The sequence below is a fragment of the Rhinoderma darwinii genome, chromosome 4, assembly GCF_050947455.1.
Source record: "Rhinoderma darwinii isolate aRhiDar2 chromosome 4, aRhiDar2.hap1, whole genome shotgun sequence".
NCBI classification, from domain to species: domain Eukaryota; kingdom Metazoa; phylum Chordata; class Amphibia; order Anura; family Rhinodermatidae; genus Rhinoderma; species Rhinoderma darwinii.
Window position 1 is genome coordinate 391,676,289 of NC_134690.1, and position 22,080 is coordinate 391,698,368.

Consider the following 22,080-nt stretch of genomic DNA (forward strand, 5'->3'; position numbering starts at 1 on the left):
CTGTATATGTAGACTTTTTAATATTTCACTATAGACCTTATAGTTAAAGGGTTTTTCCCATGAGAGACATTTATGATATGCGGTTCCCACCTCTGGCACCTATCTCCAAATCGGCGCCCCCTAAACCCCGTTCTACCGCTCTGTGTTGCGGCTGAAGCAGGTGAATTCCGACCATGAAAAATGTTATATGGTCTGGAGTTCCGAAAACAGCGTAACTCGCTGAGCTATGCTGTTTCTGTAACTCCCATATTAGTGAATGCCACTTACGGAAGCAGCGCAGCATGCGAGCTATGCTGTTTCTGTAACTACTATTCAGTTCTACGGGAGTTACGGAAACCGCGCAGCTCAGCGAATTATGCAGTTTCCGTAACTCCCGACCATGTAATCAGTAAGTGGCCGGGAGTCGGTGTGAGCACAAAAACCAGAACGGGGTTTAAGGGACCCCGTTCTAGAGATAGGTGCAAGTCCCAGAGTTGGGACCGGATCTATCTAACATTTACGACATATCCTGCGGACATGTCATAAATGTCTCTGATGGGAAAACCCCTTTGTTCTTGACCAAAAAAAAAACCTTACAGCAAGTAGTGCCAATAAAAACCCACAAAAACGCAGCAAAACACGGGGTAGGAATTCAGCGTTATAGCAGCAGACTTTGAATGAACATTTCTTTTGAGCGGTTTTCCTGAAGCTTCTCTATTACAAGGAGTTTTGTATAATTTTCTACGACGTTGATAATCCAGAATCAGCACCTCAGATCCTATTCACGCTGGATCAAACACATTTTGATGTACCTTGTTGCCTTCATGGATGAGGGATTGCTACAATGTATCACTGCTTCTAGGGCACTCTGTTATACAGTGACATATGGAGGAACACTGCTGCGCGCACGGAGTGTCATAGCGCCACCGTACAAGCCTAATGGAGCAATAATATAGGGGAGTAAGAACACTCTTACTTACATAGGACCGGTGTGAGAGGCGTGCGACCTGCGGAGTCACGACAAACACTTCAGCCACCTCTGCTGTAGGTGGCGCTGTTATTAAATGATGCATGAGGCTATTATATGAGCGCTGTATGTTGGTATTATTTGAACACTATATGGCAGTATTTACTTCTTCACTGCTACTTAGGCTGTGTGCAGTATATAATATTTGTGATGTTGGCAGTGTATAGTATTGTTTTTAGGCACCTATATAGAAGTATTATTTGGTACGGATACGTAGGCACTGTTTGGCATGGGTATTTGTACACTATATAACAAACCATCATACGGCAGATAATACAACACAGGGCACTATTCAACATAAGGCCATTCCAAAATGACAACATCTTGTATTCTGCAACTGCTTCTTTAAAAAAAAATAAAAAAATATGCAGATGCCGATTGCAGGAACAACTGCGTCAAAAACCGGACGTATGAACGTGTAAGTATATCCCTCAAAGGTCCATAAAATGACACCGGCGAACTAATATTTAGCTGCTCTACAAAAAAAAAATGAGAAAAAAGAGAAAACACTGCAATAGGACAGAATGAAGAATACATTTATAGGACAAAGTAATTACACTAAAGAGCTAAAATTATAATTAGAGCAAATTCCATTAGGGGAAAGGCAGGTGCCTGAGTAAAGATGACAAGGTGCGGCGTTCAGGAGAAAAATCTAGAGAAGCGGCTGCAGGGAAGCCGTGTCTTTAACCAGATCAAATTCTTGAAATTGGCTGTCAAGACGGGATTGTTGTGATTTATACCCGTCTATCAAGTGCACGAAAAGAAAGACAGAGAGAAAAGCGGAGCTGCTGTCTCTTCCATTCGCAAAGCACCTTTAATTTCCTCCGCGCCATCTGTTAGCAAATCTAATTCACATTCGCCCTAATCTGGTTTAGTTCTATAATACTAATACTACCTTTAGAAAGAGCTGTGGCACTGGCTTTACGCACAACCGGGAGCTGCATGGATGACTTTCTGAAATGTATCACTGATAAAGAAAAACACTAAATATATTCCCATGAAAAAAACTACAAACAAGTCGACAGAAATAGAATCTTCCATAGAAAAAATAAAATCAAGAAAAAGTGTAATATGTAGCCTAATAGGAGGGTCCTTTATAATGCCGGGCTCCTGAAGAAGACATGTGGGCTCCGGTAGTAGAAAAGTTTGATAGTGGCATAGTTATGGGGGCCCTAGTGGCATCTTGGGTGCAAAGGTCTTAAAAGAGGACAGCAGTACAATAAATGGTAAGTGCCGTAATAACACTCCACCAGTGGATACAATAACACTTGAAGAATTTGTACAGAAAGTTTAGACACAGCAGGAAAAAAAGAGTACAATCCCCTTGACTGATTGGCTAGGAAGGATCACATGACCAGCACCACTGCCCATTTAAAGAATACTTCCTTACGACTCCATGATTAGAATTTTTTGGGGCCATTCATTGGTTGCTACTACACCCACAAGTCCATTTTTATCATCATGTCATTTCAAGGGCCAACATTCTGTTCTGATTAATTGTATAATTGATGTTTATAGGGGTTGAAACTCTGTTTACATAGGGTTTAATGATAAAATTTTCGCTGCCAGCAGCCACCACTAGGGGGAGCTTAAAGGCATACTGTTACATTATTGAGTTCAATGTATAAACTGTATGCAGTAAGCTCCCCCTAGTGGTGGATGCAGGCAGACAAAATTTAGCTCCATGTCTTTGCAGGGGATTCAGAGCAGGAAAAACTGAGCTCCGACCACTATTGAGATATATTAAGAAATTAGTCTGTGCAGAATTTTGGATCTGTTTAAATTGGGAATGTGTTTAGAGACACCATGAAAGCTTTACGATGGTCATGGCTCCTGCCATTCTTCCAGGCAAAACTGTTCCAACTCCTTCACGTTAGATGGGCTGCGTTCGTGTAATTGGAGTAAGGTCTGGGCTTTGACTCGGTTATTCCAAGACAGTTCAATGTTTCCCCTTAAACCCCTCCACTGTAGCTTTATCAGCGTGTTTTCGGTCATTGTCCTACTGGAAGATGAACCTCTGTCCCAGTCTCAAATCTCTGGCAGACAAACAGGTTTTCCTCAAGAATTGCCCTGTAATCATGGCCGTCCATGTTTCCTTCAATCCCGACCAGTTTTCCAGGATATTTACCTCTCCACAACTTTGTCTCTGATCTGTTTGGAGAGCTCCTTGGTCTTCATGTTTCTTAGGGTATGTTCACACACAGAGTTTTCAGGCGTATAATGGGCGTAAATGCCACAAAATACGCCTACAAACATCTGCCCATTGTATTCAATTGAAAAAATGGCATTTTGTTCAGACAAGACATTTTTTTATACCGCTGTTTTAAAAAACAGCGCATAAAAAGACGCCCCGTAAAAAGAAGGAGCACGTCACTTCTTTCCCTTGAAAAGAGCTCCGCCATTTTCAGCCGTATTTATTGGACCTTACAGAACAGGTGTATTTAAGCTGACATCATGTGACCGAACATGTGACACTTTGGTTGGACACAGGGGGCTTTACTACACTAATTATGTAACTTCTGAAGTAATTGGTAATGTCACAAGACTCTAAATGGGGGGGGGGGGGGTTTAATTATTTGCAAGGTACATCTGTCTAATATCTATCTCATATCTATCTAATATCTATCTATCTATCTAATATCTGTCTCTCATATCTATCTATCTATCTCTCATATCTATCTATCTATCTATCTATCTATCTATCTATCTATCTATCTATCTATCTATCTAATATCTATCTCATATCTATCTATCTATCTAATATCTATCTCATATCTATCTATCTATCTATCTATCTATCTATCTATCTATCTATCTATCTATCTATCTATCTATCTCTCATATCTATCTCTCTATCTATCTATCTACAGACATATAGTCGGTAGAACCATTGACATAGCGCTGCATCCAGAGTGGGGTTTTCTGGGCAGGATTACTATGTATCTGCTTGAAAAGGCTTTCGGTTTTAATCGGTTGTGACTTCTGATGACTGCAGACACAAATGTGGATGACAAATTTTAAATGGCAAATGGCCTTTAGGTGCACAAAATCACACATTAAAATGTGAAGGTGCTATTGACGGTTTGCGTGAGGAAAACTATACAAATGACAACTTTGTATTGTTTTACTATGTATAATGTGGCAAAAAAAAACCTGTATATATATATATATATATATATATATATATATATATATAAAAATGCAGCCGTCGAGAGAGAAAGAGAGAGGGGGAGAAAAAGAGAGAGGGGGAGAAAAAGAGAGAGGGGGAGAAAAAGAGAGAGGGGGAGAAAGAGAGAGAGAGGGAGAAAAAGAGAGAGAGGGAGAAAAAGAGAGAGAGAGAGACAGAGAAAGAGGGAGAGCGAGAGACAGAGAAAGAGAGAGAGCAAGAAAGAGAGAAAGAGAGCGAGAAAGAGAGCAAGAGAGAGAAAGAGATTGCGAGAAAGAGAGAGAAAAAGAGAGAAAAAGAGAGAGAGAGCAAGAGAGAGAGAGAGAGAAAGAGAGAGAGAGCAAGAGAGAGAGAGAGAAAGAGAGACAGAAAGAGAAAGAGAGAGAGAGAGAAAGAGAGAGGGGGAGAAAAAGAGAGAGGGGGAGAAAAAGAGAGAGGGGGAGAAAAAGAGAGAGGGGGAGAAAAAGAGAGAGAGGGAGAAAAAGAGAAAGAGAAAGAGGGATAGCGAGAGGAAAAGAGATAAAAAGAGAGAGAGAGAAAGAGAGAAAGAGAGAGAGAGAGAGAGAGAAAGAGAGAGAGAAAGAGAGAGAGAGAGCGAGAAAGAGAGAGAAGAAAGAGAGAAAGATTGCGAGAAAGAGAGCGCAAGAGAAAGAGAGAGAAAAAGAGAGAAAAAGAGAGCGAGCAAGAAATAGAGAAAGGAAATAGAGAAAGAGAGAGAGAGCAAGAGAGACAGAAAGAGAAAGAGGGAGAGAGAGAAAGAGAGAGAGAGAAAGAGAGAGGGAGATAGAGGGAGCAAAAGAGAGAGAGGGAGAAAGGGAGAGAGAGAGAGAGAGAGAGGGGGGAAAAGAGAAATAATCCAGGACTTATTTCCAACATAGCACTGCCTCGGTTTTAAAAACAGCGCCACTCTCGCTCATAGGCTGAATCTGGCATTGCATCTCAGCCCCATTCAAGTCACTGTGGCTGAACTGCAATACCAAACACAGCCCATAGAGAAAAGTGGTGCGGTTTCCCAAACATCCCCTTTAAAAAAAAAATGTAATACTGAATACAAAAAGGTCCGTGTCACCTATTTAAAAAACTGAGAGGCACTTCCTAAAACGCTCAGATTTAAGGGAGTCTGTTTGCCAGAGAAAGCCCATCATATGTGTACGACTGTTGTAGCTAAAAAAAAAAATTATGTTAAGCCACACCCCTTTCAAGCCACTCCCATTTAAAGACACACACACACACCTTTAAAACAAATTTGTCAGTAGTGTCCAAAGCACTCCTAAAATTTGTCACCGCTTCTTATTTACAGAATTTAATGCTGACACGAGGCAATATGCCTTGTTAGAAATATCAAGTACATCGCACTTTAGCAGCCGTTTTATGTTAATCTTTATTGCATACAACCAAATTAGTGAGATTAAATCATGCACTGAAACCCGTACACGGAGGTGCTGCATGTTAAACAAGACTTGCTGTCACATCTAGGTGACATGCATCATTATACTTAAGCTAAACCTCCTTTCAAGATGTCAGATCAAGACTAAACGTAACAAGGCACACGAGCGGTGAAGTGCGCGTTACCTCGAAAATGTTATTCCGCACATTTTATTTAATAAAAAGACTTGAGATTTATGTTACGGGTTATAAGGCTGAGAATGCCGCCATAGAGGGAATATATTGCAACAGTGCACAGTATATCAGCAATATGATAATTATTTATATAAAGCCGGCACTCTCAGCCTCCGAACATGTCGCAGATGGGATTCATATATTGTAAGAAGACATATAATAACCTGTCCGCGGCTGATGGATATGTCTTTAATCCAAATGACCACAATTTTCTCTCGGCTTGTCACGGTGGACAGGTGCAATAGGAATTTACTTTTCATGATTCTTGAAGTTGAGAAAGCTCGAGGAGAAAAGTATGGAAGTATATGATAAGTGCCAGCGATCAAGAGGACGAATGGACAGGATGTGGGTTAATAAAATGCACTGTTCCCCAACTAATGGAATATGGTTTGATTCACTTGACGTAAAATGTATTCTAGGAGCAAGCAAGATCAGCTGAAAAACAGCAAAGCGTATACACCGTATAGTTTGACCATTACTAAGTGCTGGCTATTGGGATGTATTCTTTTAGCTCTGCTACATTCGGACACAGCTATGATCACTGACTCCAGATTAGATGCATTGTCTAATGACAAGTCTAAAATCCACCACCTATGTCAGTAGGAGCTCAGGCTGCTATCCTGTCCCTCCTGATGGTTTATGCTGCAGCTCTGCTTGATCTGATTGGCTGCTATGTGTAAGCACAAGCCCACCACAAACTTACTAGGAAGTCAGTGCTGATTTCCATTACAGTAAAGATAGAATTATTATAACCTACAAACAAATAAACATTTAGATGGTTGTGATACATTACATTTAATATTATATCTGTATATTGGTTAAAGTTCTGTTTTCCAATTCCTCTGCTTAGCCATAGAGTTAAATAATAACGTTCTGGCTGTCCGAAGCCACCACTAGAGGGAGTTCAGGATTTTATTGCAGACAGGTTTAATATAGAGTTCAATAGAAGTTTTGTAAGTGTATATACAGCAAGCTCCCCCTAGTTGTAGCTGCAGGTAGTCCGAATTTTATCAGTTAGCTCTATGCCTAGGTAGGGGATTTCAATCAGAAAAATTGTTCTCCGATTGCTATAAAGATATATTATGAACTGAAATTTCGGTTTAAAAAAAAACAACTTTAAAGACTCTTGGTTCTGGGTTCAATGATAAAAGAGGTGTTTACCGGACCTTCCCCTTTATGGAAACAATATATCCCCCCTCCCCCCCCCGAAAAAATAAAATCTGAAGCTGCTTTTGTTTATATGTACTTAGAAACATTAGCGAGAGGACAATCCCTTAATCAAATTACGTGTGATTTCACTGCTGTGAGGTGTTATCGAGGCTGCAGACATTTCATTGTACTTATGAAAGTGATCTCAATCTCATTTTGCAGCTGGGGCAGAGACTGGAATCAGTTTCTGATGGTTAATGGGCAGTAGGTGGCTGCAGTTTATTGTCTCAGGGGGAAATTATTGGCTCAGGTGTGCTTGAAAGACGTCCAGCCACAAATCCCAAACCATGAACTCAAATTAATAAGATACAAGTATTCAACTACGACTGTGACATGTAACACTGGTATCACATTGATCCACAGCATGCAACATGAAAGAGATAGATAGATAGATAGATAGATAGATAGATAGATAGATAGATAGATAGATAGATAGATAGATAGATAGATAGATAGATAGATAGATAGATAGATAGATAGATAGATAGATATGAGATAGATAGATAGATAGATAGATAGATAGATAGATAGATAGATAGATAGATAGATAGATAGATAGATAGATAGATAGATAGATAGATATGAGATAGATAGATAGATAGATAGATAGATAGATAGATAGATAGATAGATAGATAGATAGATAGATAGATAGATAGATAGATAGATATGAGATAGATAGATAGATAGATAGATAGATAGATAGATAGATAGATAGATAGATAGATAGATAGATAGATAGATAGATAGATATGAGATAGATAGATAGATAGATAGATAGATAGATAGATAGATAGATAGATAGATAGATAGATAGATAGATAGTAAAAGTCCTTTAATAAGGCTTTCCATAGTCCATGAACACTGATATGCAAGAAAATTTGGAAATTCACAAGGACGAGAGTCCCCCCTCCTGATAAAAGTTAAAGTGACAGTAGCATATATTATATAAGCATTATATACTTAGCTACTGTAGCTCTATTTCTTTACTATGACATATCCTTGTACATACTTTTCCATGACTGTAAAATAATCCAGAATGTCTGATAATCTGAAATATTTATCGATCTACCATCGTTTTGTATGCATTTCATTAGGCAGCATGCTTAAAATAAGTCACATGGGTCAGCGCCCAAAGTCCCAATGAGCTGGATCATATGAACAGAAAAAAAATCCTAACAGTATATTTGATATATATGCTGCACATAACACAGGCTAGAAGTCATTAGAACTTGTAGGTAATGTACAATAAAAAGCCCCTGGTCTATTGACCGTATGACGTCATCGGTGTAAAATGTCCCGCAGGGTTTATATTATTTACTACAATTGACGTCTATGTTTCTGCTTCTATCCGTCAGTCTGACCTCCAGATCCTCCGCTGCTTTAATATGTATATAAATTCTTACAGCAAATCTCCAGTAACAATATCTCCATCTCTTTACTGTTAACATTCGTGATTTCGATGTAACTTTAGGCAAGAGACGTCTGATTGTTTAAATACCAGCGATAGTACGGCCTCGGGTTATGTTCCAGCACGTTTCCCTACTGTCAGCCTACAGGGAGATGATGAGATTTTCTCCTTGTTTCTCTGCGTTCTACTGGACATCGCATTTTACACTTTCGGAACAGCCAAGGTCACTAGTCCAGTCGAAGTCACTTTAATGGAAGTGGACCAGAAATGAAGTGATAATTCATCAAATATGGCAGCGCTGTGTGTTATAGCGGCTGCATCGCCGTTACCAGGTAAGATATTGAAGACAGATATAAAACACAACTACTGGGAGTAATGCTCAGAAGTCGGAAATTTTTCGGAATTATTTCGGACCATAAGCATGTTATGATGGAAGAGGTGAACATGCTACACAAGAGCAATAGTTGGGATGTTGCTATAGGGGATGCAGAGATATCAGTCGCATTGGGCGCCTGGTATCGGAGTATTACACCAGTATTATAAATGGGACATGGTAGGTGGGGGCCCTGTTACAGATTTTGCATTGGGGCACTGGAGGTTCAAAAGTTCTGACTCCTGATAAAAAAAATTTCTATGAAAAAATCTATACCTTCTGCATACAATTTTTTTTAAAGAAAATTTTATATATTTTTTTTACTATTTTTTTTTTATCATGCCATTTGAAATTGGTATATATATATATACACATGATCTGGAAAGGTTTTTTTAATCCCTAAATACCCCACTGCACAAAACTCCATTTAAAAATAAAATAAAAAATATATAAAAAATAAATATAAATAAAAATGTAGGATATTTAAAAAAAATTGTTGAATGTTGTGTGACCTGGTAAGCCAAAATTACAGTACTTACTTGATTTAAAAAAAAAAAAAAAAAAAGGCATTTTTTTTTTCTCATTATTTATTTCTTTATGGATTTCTTCTACTTCTAAAAAAATGTTAGCATGACTTTTTTAAGTTTTAAATGTACTCTGGGACACACTCAAGAAATGTTAATTTTACAGTTAGAACACTTATGTGGCGACCTCCTTGAATTTCCGATAATTTCTGTAAGGTCACTGATGAGGAATAATGTGGGTCAGAAGCGCTTCTCCAGACGTATGATTTAGGAGTGTGTCCATTTATATAGAAGGCGCATAAATTGCCCGGCCAAGATGGCTGAGGTTGCAAAGCTCTAATTTTCCAGAACAGAAAACCCATTGGTTGCCATGGGTAAAAACACCACTTTACCTTTGCATAAGCTTTGATAAATCTCCCCCATTGTAAGATAGTCACACATATACAGTATCCACTTCTCTTGGCTAGCTCACTGAGGTCAAACCACAAAGAAAATCAAATAAATTAGGGATTATGCGGGACTTTAGGGCAATGCCCCAACAAGTAGGGGTGTAGCTATAGGGGGGGCAGAGGTAGCGGTAACACCTGAAGGGCTCTGTAAGATCCACCTGTCACAAATAAGGAGACTGGTACTATAAAAGGGTGATAGTTGGGGGAAGCGGTTACAGATTTTACATTAGGACCCAGAATCTTCAAGTTGTACCTCTACCAACTAGTACATCCGTAGACCCATAGCGTGGCTCCCTCCAGAAAAATGTAGAACTGCTATGAGTAGAGAGAATATATTCTAAGCTTCCTAAACTCTAAAAAGCCTAATAAGGCTAAATTAAAAGGATTGTCCAAATTAGGAAACCCATTTTCATATCCCCTTAAGCCAAATTCAGACGACTGTAGTATACGTCCGTGTGACGGCCGTTAAAACAACGGGCGCATGTATTTCAATGGGGCTGTTGTTTCAACAGACCGTGTGAAGGGTCCGTTGAAGAATAGAACATGTCCTATTTTCTTTTACGGATCCTTCGATAGACTCAAGTCTATGGGGATCCGTAAAAACGGGACCCGCACGGGTGAAACTCAGGCGTGAAAAATGCCCATTTTTCACATCAGAGTTTGCACTCGTTCGTGTGAATCTGGCCTTATGGGTTCTGATTTAAAAGAGTGGCAATGTGTAATGCATGCTTTCACCTGTGGTGGCACTGCAGGGAAATTAAACACTTACTACACTTATTTCCCCACAGATTACAGATGATCGTTGGGGGACCAAACAATGGGACACTTTATCATCAGCTTATTGTCAAGGGACCCTTCCAACAAGCAGGTGTTGTCCAAAGTGGAGAACCCCTTTAACCATGGTGGAATGAGAGTGATCTAGGCCCCGGGGGTTTAAAGATCACAGGCCCTTTACCAACCACTATAACATAATACATGAATTTGAGGAACACTTATCACATTACATTTTGCGAGTTCTCTTACTGACCAAGAGACTGTCGACTCCCTTTGGACACAGGCCTCGGGGACCAATGCCTTGACGGCCAGTCCGCCACTGCATATATATATATATATATATATATATTGTACACACACATATATATATATATATATATATATATACAGTGGAGGAAGTAAGTATTTGATCCCTTGCTGATTTTGTAAGTTTGCCCACTGTCAAAGTCATGAACAGTCTAGACTTTTTAGGCTAGGTTAATTTTACTAGTGAGAGATAGATTATATTAAAAAAATTAAAAAAAATAACATTGTCAAAATTATATGTATTTATTTGCATTGTGCACAGAGAAATAAGTATTTGATCCCCTACCAACCATTAAGAGTTCAGCCTCCTCCAGACCAGTTACACGCTCCAAATCAACTTGGTGCCTGCATTATAGACAGCTCTTACATGGTCACTTGTATAAAAGACTCCTGTCCACAGACTCAATGAATCAGTCTGACTCTAACCTCTACAACATGGGCAAGACCAAAGAGCTTTCTAAGGATGTCAGGGACAAGATCATAGACCTGCACAAGGCTGGAATGGGCTACAAAACCATAAGTAAGACGCTGGGTCAGAAGGAGACAACTGTTGGTGCAATAGTAAGAAAATGGAAGACATACAAAATGACTGTCAATCGACATCGATCTGGGGCTCCATGCAAAATCTCACCTCGTGGGGTATCCTTGATCCTGAGGAAGGTGAGAGCTCAGCCGAAAACTACACGGGGGGAACTTGTTAATGATCTCAAGGAAGCTGGGGCCACAGTCACCAAGAAAACCATTGGTAACACATTATGCCGTAATGGATTAAAATCCTGCAGTGCCCGCAAGGTCCCCCTGCTCAAGAAGGCACATGTACAGGCCCGTCTGAAGTTTGCAAATGAACATCTGGATGATTCTGAGAGTGATTGGGAGAAGGTGCTGTGGTCAGATTAGACTAAAATTGAGCTCTTTGGCATTAACTCAACTCGCCGTTTTTGGAGGAAGAGAAATGTTGCCTATGACCCAAAGAACACCGTCCCCACTGTCAAGCATGGAGGTGGAAACATTATGTTTTGGGGGTGTTTCTCTGCTAAGGGCACAGGACTACTTCACCGCATCAATGGGAGAATGGATGGAGCCATGTATCGTCAAATCCTGAGTGACAGCCTCCTTCCCTCCACCAGGACATTAAAAATGGCTCGTGGCTGGGTCTTCCAGCACGACAATGACCCGAAACATACAGCCAAGGCAACAAAGGAGTGGCTCAAAAAGAAGCACATTAAGGTCATGGAGTGGCCTAGCCAGTCTCCAGACCTTAATCCCATGGAAAACTTATGGAGGGAGCTGAAGATCCGAGTTGCCAAGCGACAGCCTCGACATCTTAATGATTTACAGATGATCTGCAAAGAGGAGTGGGCCAAAATTCCATCTAACATGTGTGCAAACCTCATCATCAACTACAAAAAACGTCTGACTGCTGTGCTTGCCAACAAGGGTTTTGCCACCAAGTATTAAGTCTTCTTTGCCAAAGGGATCAAATACTTATTTCTCTGTGCACAATGCAAATAAATATATATAATTTTGACAATATGATTTTTTTTTTTTTTTTTATATAATCTATCTCTCACTGGTAAAATTAACCTAGCCTAAAAATTCTAGACTATTCATGTCTTTGACCGTGGGCAAACTTACAAAATCGGCAAGGGATCAAATACTTATTTCCTCCACTGTATATATATATATATATATATATATATATATATATATATAAAATACATACATATATATATATATATATATATATATACTGCTCTACATATATACACAATATATAGGATATGTATTTAATACCTATTAATACCTACAGCAGAACAGGCAAATCATATTTATCATCTAATTGCCCATTTTCTTCCCAACTCTACTCAAGTACCCTGAATGTCGCCAATAATTCTCCTTCCGTTTTTGCCTTTAGAAAAGAAATGGAGAAAAGAAGAAAGAAACATAAAAGGGATTTTGCATGTGAATTGAACTTAATAGGTTTGACATGGGTTAACCTTAAAAAATCCAATTCACTCAAATCCCTTTTGAAGGCTGCAGCTGAAATTTGTGCAAATCTTTTGCAAGTAGCCGGGCGGCTGTGTATTCAAGCTGTCTCTTGCCTCCGCAGATCTAAACCCAGACTGACAAATGCATCACACCCACCCACTCTTTTTAAGAATTCATCCTTGTGAAATGTTCATTTTCTTGTCGGCCCAACAGACAGCTAAAAAAAAAATAATTCTAGTTTTTGCATTTATTTATTTTTGTAGTGAGTATTGTGGTCTGAAATGAAGATATAAATGCTTCCTTTGCAGAATAATATTAGCCAATTTGACTTCATTGACAACATACAGAATGCCCAGCGCAATTACAGGTTCAATGATGCAACCAAAATTGTAGAATTACTGTCTTGGCTCTTTAATTAGAACGCGGGAAGCTGTTTTCCTACCGGCTCGCTTTGTTGCATTTATAGACTAATTAGCACAAAAAATAAATACTCTGTGTATTGGGCATGCCTAGCAAAAGTGTAAACAGTATCTGGAAATTCTCATCAGATAGATAGACAGACAGACAGACAGACAGACAGACAGACAGACAGACAGACAGACAGACAGACAGACAGACAGATAGATAGATAGATAGATAGATAGATAGATAGATAGATAGATAGATAGATAGACAGACAGACAGACAGACAGACAGACAGACAGACAGACAGACAGACAGATAGATAGATAGATAGATAGATAGATAGATAGATAGATAGATAGATAGATAGATAGATAGATAGATAGATAGATAGATAGATAGATGTGAATGTTGGGGAGGGGGTCTTTGTTCCAAATTTTGCTTAAGGACCCACAAACTTTGAACAAGGACCCCAATTTAAAGGACTTTGCAAAGCATTAATTCCGTTGCCTATGTATTCAAGATGCCCTGACTTTATAGCCAAATATACCAGTGACAGGTGTATTGGATCTTAGAGGGGTTTCCCATGGCTATAATATTGAAGGCCTATCATCAAGATAGACACTTCCACTGATAGGCGGACATGCCCAGCACCATACATTTGGTAGTGGCTGTGCCTGGTACTGCAGTTCAGTCCCATTAAAGAGGCTCTGTCACCACATTATAAGTGGCCTATCTTGTACATGATGTGATCGGCGCTGTAATGTAGATTACTGCAGTGTTTTTTATTTAGAAAAACAATCAATTTTGACGGAGTTATGACCTATTTTAGATTTATGCTAATGAGTTTCTTAATAGACAACTGGGCGTGTTTTTACTTTTTGACCAAGTGGGCGTTGTGGAGAGAAGTGTATGACGCTGACCAATCAGTGACCAATCAGTGACCAATCAGCGTCATACACTCCTCTCCATTCAGGTACTTAGCACATAGTGATCTTGCGAGATCATGCTGCGCTGTCACTTACTAAACACATTAACGTTACTGAAGTGTCTTGACAGTGAATATACATTACCTCCAGCCAGGACGCGATGTCTATTCACAATCCCGACACTTCGGTAACGTTTGTGTGGGAGTTAATGACAGCAAGCCTGATCACGCGAAATCACTATGTGCTGATTACACGAATGTAGAGAAGTGTATGACACTGATTGGTCACTGATTGGTCAGCGTCATACACTCCTCTGTACAACACCCACTTGGTCAAAAAGTAAAAACGCGGCCAGTTGTCTATTAAGAAACTCATTAGCATAAATCAAATATAGGTCATAACTCCGTCAAAATTGATAGTTTTTCAAAATAAAAAACACTGCTGTAATCTACATTGCAGCGCCGATCACATCATGTAGAAGATAGGGCACTTATAATGTGGTGACAGCCTCTTTAAATAAAATCGGACTGAGCTGCAAGACCAGGCGAGCGCCACTGCGCCTTCAGTCAGCTGATCGGCAGGGGTGCTGGCAATCAGAGCTCCATCGATCTGAGATTGATGGCCTATCCTTTGGATAGGTCATCTATGTTATAGACTCAGAAAACACCTATAAAGAAGAAATGCCGTTACAGATCCATTTGAGACCACCACTCAAGCCTCGACTGATTTGCAGGCTAAAGGACTTATATAGAGTGTTTCACTCCCTTTGGCACTGCTCAGAGATTTCTGATACTGAAAATCTCACACATCCAGAAGTCTCTGAGCAGTGCCAAAGGGCAAGAAACACTCTATAGAGTCCTTTTATTTCTGGAAATCAGTGATGGTCCGAGATCCGAGACTTCACCAATGTCATGTACCCACCTGTAACTATGACAGGTCAGAAGATCATTGTAAATGGATTTTCCCGTCTTATAGTTATTAGATCTTCTACCATCCCTCACATTCTGCTTGATGATACTATATACTGTACGGCCGGTAGGGTGGGCTACACATGCCGCGTGCCCTGTTGATTTATATACCGGTATTTTACTGCTATTAGTTGCATCAGTTCTTCCCATTTTACTCGAGTTGTAAAATTAAATGATAGAAAATGCTAAACTTGCCAGCATGCACGGCTGATTTACATAAATGCATGTGTTTATTTCTCCAGAGTATTTATGCACAGATGCCATGCTAAAAGACGACTTTTTTTTTTTTTCTAACAGATACTGCATTGCAGCAATGAAAAGTCCAAAAATGTGAATCAAACTCAGTTCAGTTACCGCACAAATGAAATTGGAATGGTTATGATTGTTTGCAATTTGTCGACCTTCAAGTAAAAGTATGTATGCAAGTTAGTTTAAACCTCCCTTCAGTGTAAGGCCTTGTTCACACGGGGTGTATTTGATGTGTTTTTGACGCGTTTTACGTACCAAAAACGCTTGCCTTAAAGAGGCTCTGTCACCAGATTCTAGGTGCCCTATCTCCTACATAATATGACCGGGGCTGTAATGTAGATAACAGCAGTGGTTTTTATTTTGAAAAACGATCATTTTTGAGCAAGTTATGAGCTAGTTTAGATTAGTTTCTTAAAGACCAACTGGGCGTGTTTTTACTTTTGACCAACTGGGCGTTGTATGGAGGAGTGTATGACGCTGACCAATCAGTGACCAATCAGCATCATACACTTCTCATTGTTCCAGCCCATTGTTACAGTGTGATTGTGCAGTGAGAGAAGCTGGGCTGGAACAATGAGAAGTGTATGACGCTGATTGATCACTGATTGGTCAGCATCATACACTCCTCTGTACAACGGCCACATGGTCAAAAGTAAAAAACACGCCCAGTTGTCTATTAAGAAACTAATTAGCATAAATCTAAAATTGCTCATAACTTGGTCAAAAATGATCGTTTTTCAAAATAAAAACCACTGTTGTTATCTACATTACAGCGCCGATCAGACTATGTAGGAGATAGAGCATTTATAATCTGGTGACAGAGCCTCTTTAAGCTTCCCATTGACATCAATGGTAGAATGCATTCTGGTGCACACAACATTGTTTTTTTATGCTCATGTGTTTAAAAAATGCGTAGTGTAAAAAAAAAGAAGCACGTAAAATAGTCAATGGGAGTACTAACTAAGCGAAAACGCGGCAAAAACGCCTGTACTTTAAAGAGCATGTCGTTTTTTTTTTGTGCTGTGGAAACAAGGCCTTCTTACACTATACAAAAAAAGGGAAGAGGATAGATAGATAGAAAATATTCTATCTATCTATCTATCTATCTATCTATCTATCTATCTATCTATCTATCTATCTATCTATCTATCTATCTATCATGTGCGATTTATAATACTAGTGAATTTTTATGTGGCAGAGGTGCCTATGGGCCCCTCAGGCACCAGGGCTCGGGTACAACTGCTAAGTCTGCATCCTCTATAGCTACTGATAAAGTTTATGATGCAAGTGGATGTTCATATGTTTTGTATAGATGGAGGCTGTGCCCTCAGAAGGATTTCCTCTGATAGGACCAAGGAACCCCAGTCCAGCACTGCAAGCCAATAACAAAAAAATACAAAAATTTTACCCAAATTTGTTGACTTTAAATCTATGCTTCGTCCTTGTACATTTTATATAAGAAAACACTTGGCTTCACTAGATTATGCAGACATATTAAATATTAATCCCCAATTGTATATGGCTGCATATTTACAATACCACAAGAGTTGTTCTCCACATAATAAACTGCAGTATGTCCAAGTAAGTGGATGATCTGGGTCTGAATGGCTGCCGCGCTAAACCCAGAATGTGTTATGTGATATGATTTACAGATGCTGTATGTTCAGGGTTTGTCTTTTGAGCCTCTGTGGTTTTGTGGGTTTGTTTCAGACCAATAGTGACTTTTGTTAAATGAAATATGCAGAATAATGTCATTATCAATGGTTCTCCAACTCTATAGAAGAGAAGAAATCCGGCTGGCGTTCTGTAATGTGTATTTGTCGGTCTGCCAATGACCAAAACAAATAGGATTAGGCTTAACTTAATGTGCCCAAGTTGAAGGTTAATGAAAAACTATCATTAAAAAGACAATTATTCTCTATTATGGCGTATGCCGTCTAGATATGCTATTTATACGACTGTGAATCGCAGCTCGCTTTAGTAAATCCCTTAGAAGTCTCAGACTTTTCCTTTTCATTGTAAACTTGGGGTTTACTCTTCCAATTATTTCTAGTTAAACAAGTTTGGGACAGGCAATTGTGCTTACTTTAACGGACCTTCAAGAGGGTGCAATGAAGGATGCTGTGCCAGTGGCATGGCTACAAGGGGTGTAGATCTTACATGGTCACCTGGGCGCTAGTGCCTGAGGGTGCCCAGGGGGCCTTCTGCAACATGAAGGGGGCAGGGGTGCTGAGGTGTGAGGACATATCAAGACAATTGCACAGTAATGTAATAACTGGTGACCGGGCTTTATTCCTGTGAAATCGGAAACGTCACTTTTAGGATATATCGATTCTACACAATTTAGGGTAGGGGTCTAGTTGAGATTTTGCATTGGATCCACAAATGTCAAGCTATTCTTATTTCCTGTGCTCTAGAGCAATATTTTTTTTAACACTCCTAAGCCCAGTACCCCCCAACACAAATAATTTATGTCAAAGTACCTCTATGATTATAAGCTGTGCTGCACATTAAATCACAGCAACAGGAAAGTGCAAGTACCCTAATAGAGACATGATGTATACCACCCGTGGTACATGTACCACAGGTTGAGAACCTAGGCTCTAGAGAGTCCACTGTAGTGGGGATAACGTGTATTATTTGACTTAGAGAGTCCACTGTAGTGAGGATAACATACTATTTCACTTAGAGCGTTCATTACAGTTAGAAGAACATATGACTTACAGGGTCCCTACAATGAGTATAAAATATAGCTTAGAGAGTCCACTATAGTGAGGATAACCTATGGCTTAAAGAGACCATTGCAGTGAGCATAGAATCATATATGACTTAGAGAATCCACTATAGTGAGTATAACATAATATATGACTTAGAGAGTGTATGACTTTGGGAAGTAGAACATTATATAGGACTTCGAGAGTCCACTGCATTGAGGATAGCATAATATATGTCCTAGAGAGTCCACTGTACTGAGCATATCATAATATATGACTTAGAGAGTCCATTGCAGTGAGAAGAGCATATGACTTACAGGGTCCTTACAATGGAGTATAACATATGGCTTAGAGGGTCCACGGCATAGTGCCTAACCTATAACTTAGAGACCTCTGCAGTGAGCAAATCATTATGACTTAGAGAGTCCACAGCAGAGTACAAAATTATATAGGACTTCACCGTGTCCTGAAGTTAGCATAGGGGATCCACTTCAGTGAGCACAACTTTATATATGATTTAGAAAGTCCACTGCAGAGAGTATAACATAATATATTACTTAGAGAGTCTACTACAGTGAGCATTACTTAACAATTTATTTAAGGGTAAAGTAAAAATTGTCTTTTTACTTGATATAAAGGGTTAATCAGAACTATATCATAGTCACATCTACTGATACCGGTTACATTACTTTTGAATATAGTTTGGGCTTTTATTGTCCTACTTTCCTGTAAGCGCATGTATACATATATACAGTGAATTTTCTTCCCTTTCCTCATTCTTTATCCTGGTCTCTGTACTCTTTTTGTATTTACACAGCAACCTAAATAATTCACACTGCCTGTTTTTCCAGACCAAGTGCTCTTGTGTTGAAGTCTGCAATGAGCTATTGCAGATACCAGATGGACACATGAATGCAGCAGGTGGGACAGATGGCAAAGCGCCCTGTCTGACGCTCGCTGCCTCAGCTTGGAGGGGCTTGTCTTCCAGGTATACTCTTGTCACTGTAGCAAGAGAGCAGCATGTGGGCACAGAATTGTATAGCAATAAGACAGCACTATGGATGAGAGGACACGGTTAACATGGATTTGTTTTTGTGTAGCAGAGACTACCGAAGCCATAGACCGGAAGTGGGTTAAACTCGGACACCAGAACTGTTCAAATTTAATTTAAAAGTGGCATAGCAAATAAATAAATACTAAAAAACAAAAAATTCTACCATACTTTATAAGAAAACTTTCTAAAAAATACTGAAAATAACCAAATTATAATATCTAAAAACACAACAGAGACATTCCATAAAGGGAACCTCATTCGTCGGCTGCATATATTTTTATTGGTAGAAGGAATGAGTTTGTTCCTTGACCCCACCAAAGAGCAAACAGCGCCTCTAGTGGCCAAATTATGAAGGAGAATTACAAAATGATTATACTAAACAACCCCTAGTACTAACGACTTATGTGCCGGAGGTTGATTTTACTAATGGACTGTATTGTACAGTAAGGCATTAATACATCCCTATTCATATCTAAAGGGTATTTGCCATCAGAAAAAATACCTTTGATCTATTAGATGTCCTACCAAGGAACTATTAGTAGGTACATTTGAATTCAATAAATAGCCCCTTCATTTCTGGGACCAAAACATTTCCAGACTTTTTATGTTCAGAAGCCATGAATGACCCCATGTTACTCCAGGTCTTTGAGGGGTTGTCTGGTTTAGAAAATTAATTTTGAAATATCCTACTAGAGAATCCTTAGTTAAGAGAGGAGGTCCCCATTAAGGACCCTTATCTATTAGGCAAAGAGGGGAGTGGCTTCAAAGAATGTAACCTTCTATTTGGACCCGGGACATCTGTGCATTACAAAGACAGCCCAATTATTTCAATGGGAAATGTGTAATACTTTATTTCCACCGTGGTGGCGCTACAGTGAAACTGAACACTTGCTTCCAGGTTCCCTCATAAATTACACCTGTTACTTATATTAGGGGCCCCATCTAACAAAAAGAAATTGCCCAAAAAATACAAATTCCTTAAACCAGTCTTGATATGACGGTACCAATATTGAAAGAATTTAGTTGGGTGGCAAGCAAATTAAGTATGGTTGTGGACTCTATAGCCATTAGTTGCCCAAGGTCATTTTTTTTATAGAAGTTATTTGTACAATAACCATTTGTAGCTTTATATTACATTGGTTATTATACTAAAAGATCTCCTGTAAACCTCCATCAACAGTCTCCATAATTTAATATCAACAATAAAAAAAAAGAATCTCACTTTTTAAGTCTATATTGCCCCCAAACTGTGCGAATAACACACTAGTTACTCAACAACAAGATTGTCATAGTAAGATAGTTTCCACAGAACACAGTGATCTGGATAATGAAACTTGGTTGGGGTCCAAGACTCCCTGTGGTTATAGGGGACTATTGGGCCGAGTATGAAGAGTTACAGCCGGGCAGTTATACATTACTGACTCCTCGTGTACTGTCTACCGAGCAGATTTCCTGTAACACTTGCTGTAACGACGCTGAAGTTAAACACTCAACTACAATTATTTTCCCACGTGTGACATTAAAATCAGAATTATTGCCTCTATGAATATGAGTTTGGAGGGAGACTATTTTTTTTCTGCGCTAAGTCTTGAGCAGTAATTTCACAGGCCCTAGACCACAGGATCCACTTAGGATGTTACATGGCCAGTCTGTGTTGTATCCGGCAGGGATGTGGGATGTTCAGACAAAATCTGTGAGTAATAAGCCCACTTTACTATATATAATGAGTAGTGGATTTATACCGTAGGTAGGTAGATAGATAGATAGATAGATAGATAGATAGATAGATAGATAGATAGATAGATAGATAGATAGATAGATAGATAGATAGATAGATAGATAGATAGATAGATAGATAGATAGATAGATAGATAGATAGATAGATAGATAGATAGATAGATAGATAGATAGATAGATAGATAGATAGATAGATAGATAGATAGGAGATAGATAGATAATGAGATAGATAGATAGATAGATAGATAGATAGATAGATAGATAGATAGATAGATAGATAGATAGATAGATAGATAGATAGATAGATAGATAGATAGATAGATACATAGATAGATAGATAGATAGATAGATAGATAGATAGATAGATAGATAGATAGAATCTTAAGTATATAGGATAATTGAGGACTATAAAAATAATGGTCATGGACAATATAACTACAAAAACAAAAGAACTTAAATTGACAATATTGATTTATACCGTAGGTAGATAGATAGATAGATAGATAGATAGATAGATAGATAGATAGATAGATAGATAGATAGATAGATAGATAGATAGATAGATAGATAGATAGATAGATAGAGATAGATAGATAGATAGATAGATAGATAGATAGATAGATAGATAGATAGATAGATAGATAGATAGATAGATAGAATCTTAAGTATATAGGATAATTGAGGACTATAAAAATAATGGTCATGGACAATATAACTACAAAAACAAAAGAACTTAAATTGACAATATTGATTTATACCGTAGGTAGATAGATAGATAGATAGATAGATAGATAGATAGATAGATAGATAGATAGATAGATAGATAGATAGATAGATAGATAGATAGATAGATAGATAGATAGATAGATAGATAGATAGATAGATAGATAGATAGATAGATAGATAGATAGATAGATAGATAGATAGATAGATAGATAGATAGATAGATAGATAGATAGATATCTTAAGTATATAGGATAATTGAGGACTATAAAAATAATGGTCATGGACAATATAACTACAAAAACAAAAGAACTTAAATTGACAATATTGCGAATTGTGCAAAATGTATCAAGATGGCAGGATAAATTTGGCACAAGTGTCTGGACGCTATGCCTTAGACTACCTCATGGCTGCCGTAGAAGTAAGATAATAATTTGGTGCATTTTATGAATCCTCTCAGTCACACCACTTTTTCTCA

General features: G+C 38.6%; 1 protein-coding gene across 5 annotated transcripts in view; it reads right to left on the bottom strand.

The window, feature by feature from the left end:
- Nucleotides 1–22,080, bottom strand: part of ESRRG (estrogen related receptor gamma) — a 660,741-nt gene that overhangs the window by 153,157 nt on the left and 485,504 nt on the right. The gene's annotated exons all lie outside the window — the stretch shown is intronic.